This window comes from Schistocerca piceifrons, chromosome 4, assembly GCF_021461385.2.
Source record: "Schistocerca piceifrons isolate TAMUIC-IGC-003096 chromosome 4, iqSchPice1.1, whole genome shotgun sequence".
NCBI classification, from domain to species: domain Eukaryota; kingdom Metazoa; phylum Arthropoda; class Insecta; order Orthoptera; family Acrididae; genus Schistocerca; species Schistocerca piceifrons.
Genome location: NC_060141.1, coordinates 623,784,982 through 623,789,484, shown reverse-complemented (window position 1 = coordinate 623,789,484; position 4,503 = coordinate 623,784,982). Strand labels below are relative to the sequence as shown.

Below are 4,503 nucleotides of genomic sequence, written 5' to 3'. Positions count from 1 at the left end.
ATTCGTGATTCCAGTATTTAGATAGACTGAAAATATGCAGAAAAGCTACTGATAAAGTTTGGGGAATCAGCTTCTGTGGCACATAACAGAGACTTTCTTCTGCCTATATGAACAACTCGTGTAAGTGTAGGATAAAAGGGAGCAGGGCTTGCACGGTGACCTACAGGCAATCAACTTTTCCTAGTTCAATTAGAGAGAGGTACGCTGTCTGCTGGCTATCCGAATATTTTTGCAGCTGTAGGATTAATGTATGACAGACAGACCTATTTCGGAACGGTTTAGAGACAACAGCTGGCCGATGATGTCGGCAAAGATACAAATATGTTTCGTGCCTTGAAATCACTAATTATCGCTTCGCATCAAGTGATCTAAGTACATTTCGTAATGTGTCTACATATACGTTTGAAGATATAACTGCCGTAATATCTTTCGTTCTAAGAGTCACATCTGATAGTGATATTTCATATCCTTTGACCGATTATGCGGTAACATATGGTTTACAGCGGTCGCTATTTTATTAATCACTTCCGAAGGAGTGAATGACATTATAAAAGAAAACGTCTTTGTAAACATTTGTCTCTTCTCACGTTTCTTATCGATACCGGCTTTTCCTGCAGCTCTTAAGTATTTCAGCGCCAGCTGTCACGTGATACTTATCCATCGTCATCTTCAAAAGGATAGTTAGCAGGCTAACAGTATTCTTGTTTTCTCACACGAAATTATAGAATTACGTATTTTGTTAGCGTTTCAACTCATTTCCTAACTACAAAAATCAAATTAACGTAAAAAACCAGAGATTAGACCCAAGTTCAGAATTATGTTCTATTTTTAATATTTTATTTAATGAAATATTTATACACATGCATAAACGTGTAACATGTATTTATCCACTCCTTTTATCATCACTGAAACTGCTTTAGTTAATAATGGATTATTCAGTTACATCATATCTGTTTCCAATAAAGGATACAATATGCTCTTTGTTCTTTACTCACACGAAGTGCTGACTGCTATTGGGAAGTGATTTCAGATTCCATATTTCTAGATTTCCAGGAAGCTTTTGACACTGTACCTCACAAGCGGCTTGTAATTAAATTGCATGCTTATGGAATATTGTCTCAGTTATTTCACTGGGTTCGCGATTTCCTATTAGAGATTTCACCGTTCGTAGTAACTGACAAAGTCATCAAGTAAAACAGAAACCATTTCCGGCGTTCCCCAAGGCAGTCTTATAGGTCCTCTGCTGTTCCTTATCTATATAAATGATTTAGGAGGCAATCTGAGCAGCCGTCTTCGGTAGTTTGCCGATGGTGCTTTCGTTTGATGTATAGGAAAGTCATCAGACGTCCAAAAGAAATTGCAAAAGCACTTACAAAAGATATCTGTACGGTCTGAAAATTGGTCATTGACCCTAAATAACGAAACGTGTGAGGTTATTCATGTGAGTGGCAAAAGGAATCCATTAAATTTTGCTTACACGATAAATTAGTCAAATATAATGGCCATAAATTGAACTCAATACATAGAAATTACAATAACGAACAACTTAAATTGGAAGGAACCTGTAGAAAAGGGAGTTGTGGAGAAGGCGAACAAAAGCCTGCGATTTATTGGCAAAACAGAAGATACAACAGATCTACTAAATAGACTGCTTGCACTACACGTTTTCCGCCCTTGTTTTGAGTGCTGCTGCACGGTGTAGGATCTTTACCAATTATGATGGATGGAGCACATCGAGAAAGTTCAAAGAACAGCATCAGGTTTTGTACTATCGAGAAATAGAAGAGTGTGATGGATATCGTTAAAATAAGGGCGTTCCTCGATGCGGCGCGATCTTCTCACGAAATTTCAATCACCAGATTTCTCCTCGAAGTATGGAACTGTTTTGTTGACGCCTACATACATAGGGAGAAACCATTATTATAATAACAGAGGGTGCACATGAAGTCCGGGAATGATTTCAATCATTTATTGCACAAGAACTAAACATTGTAAAGATGTCATACATATAGCACTTTGATGAGAAACTCTGAAAGCTGTTGTCTTTTTTTTTTTTTACGATCATTCGATTTGCGGACAATGAGTGATCCGGCAGACGTCAATACAATAATCGAATTCTTGTTATACCCATCCCATCATGGCATCGTCGACCGTGTCAGTCACTTCCCGTATTCTCTCCCGGAGCTTTGCTACATCACGTGGTAGAGACGGTACATACAGCAGATCTTTAATGTGTCCCCAAAGAAAAAAGTCACACGGAGTGAGATCTGGTGATCGGGGAGGCCACTTCGAACTCCAACAAACAGACAGCTCGCTCCGCACCTGAACTCGCCATGTTTGCGACTAGAGCTCACTACCGGTAAGTTACGAAACTGGGCTGTGGCGGTATACTTGGAAAAAAAAAAAACCTTACAGGGTTTCCCGTCAAAATGCAGTATGTATGATATCTTTACAATGTTTCGTTCTTCGTAATAAATAATTGAAAGCGTTTTTTCGGACTTGATGTGCACCCTGTATAAGGGAAATCAGACGTCGCACGGGAAGATAAAAGTGCTAGTTTCCTTCGTGCGCTGTTTGTGAGTAGAATAACAGAGAATTATTGTGAAGGTGGTTCGATGAACCCTCTGCCAGGCACTTAAGTGTGCCTTGCGGAGTATACTTGTAGCTGTAGATGAATATTCATGTGCTGATCCATTTATACCGTCAGTGATTGAAAAGGCACTGATTTGAGAGCGTAGACATTTACAGCTGCCATTGCTACTACTACTGCCTCGGGCATGGATGTGTGTGATGTCCTTAGGTTAGTTAGGTCTAAGTATTTCTAAGTTCTAGGGGACTGATGACCTCAGATGTTAAGTCCCATAGTGCTCAGAGCCATTTTGCTACTACTACAGTGCTATATTGTTACTAATAACCAAACCGAAATTGTGTACGAAGAAATAACATCTTCACGTTTAAACATTAAAATTCTATGGGTTACATGGTGTACTACAGAATGTCTTAGCACCCATCTATTTCAGAAAAAAATGTAAGGTGTTTTGGCCAGTATAGAAACGAAATATCGAAATATTGAATGTTCCGCTTTGGAATAATTCTATAACTTAAACAGACTCCTCTCCAGGTGCTGCAAGTATGAGACTACAGAAAAGTTATAGGGCTCACAATATACGCAAAAAGTCACCGCAACTGGCAATGCGCCCTGTTGGCGCCCCGTCATTTCTGAATTCACACAACCGTACCAACAGCTGCCCCAGGACTCATCTGTAGATTGAACAGGCCTGCAGGAGCACTCTGGAGATTACGGATCAGTCCCAGCCATAACGCTCGAACCATTTTCTCGCGTTTCGGCGATCCCTGTGAGGTTGTTATGTTGTCTGTTTTTACGAAAGTGGAGTTGAAAGTGAAGTACCCGTGCTGTGACAAAAAATTCTGAGTGCTTCTGACAAAAACATCGTCATACACCAACAGTCCATCTGTGTCCCTACTGCTTTGGTTTCATTGCGTAATGCTGCATTTTCCAGAACTAGAATAACTGAGAAAAATTAAAGTTGCTGCCATTTTTGTACATTAGTTGCGTCCGCGCAGGTTACGGTGTCCAGTGCGTAAAGACCAATTTTCGTCCAAAGCGCTGGGCGAGTTATTCGTTTGCCCGCTTTCGGTCAGTTAGAGAAGCGCCGCGATGACAGGATCGAGATGGACGTACTCAGCCTTTATCACAGGATTTTGCAGTAACTATTCGATTTCATTTTTGCGTTGTATATAGTTTTAAGAGTACATGTCACCTTCATGATGACGTGACTAACATTTCGTTGACGGCCATAGTTAATGTAGTATCTGCACTTACGCAAAACACTGCGCAAATATCGAAAAGGTTTGGAATAAAAATTAGTGTCATGCGATTCGCGTTTGGTGCATATTAGAAAATATGACGCTGTATATGAAATTTAGCTAACATACCGAATTTGTCTTTAGATTGAATAGAAGTCTCTATCTGTCACCAATAGATGGCTGAAATTAGAATTATATCAATACCTTTAGCTGCCAACGGGGACAGATGAAAATGTGTGTCCCGACCGGGACTCGAACCCGGGATCTCCTGCTTATATGGCAGACGCTCTATCCATCTGAGCCACCGAGGGCACAGTGGATAGTGCAACTGCAGGGACTATCTCGGTCACGCCTCCCGTGAGACCCACATTCTCACCTTGTATGTTCACAAACTACATTCGTAGTGTCCCACCTCAACACACCCATTAGTCGTGGAAGACATTCTTACCAAGTCCCGTAAGAGTTCCGAGAATATGTGTGCATCCGCACAGAAGAAGGTCACGGCCGGTATTGCCAGAACTATATACTTATATGGATATGGTGTCTGTTCTTTCGGACATGTCCGAAAGAACAGACACCATATCCATATAAGTAATAGATGACTGAATTGCTAAGCTAAGAGCTAGACTGCGCGCGTCGTTGGACAGACAGATCCACATTTCTTCCCACCTGATT

General features: G+C 40.8%; 1 non-coding gene across 1 annotated transcript; it reads right to left on the bottom strand.

The window, feature by feature from the left end:
• Positions 1-4,065: 4,065 nt before the first annotated feature.
• On the bottom strand, positions 4,066-4,140 carry Trnai-uau. The gene has a single exon. It is a non-coding gene; the product is annotated as a tRNA-Ile (tRNA).
• Positions 4,141-4,503: the final 363 nt, after the last annotated feature.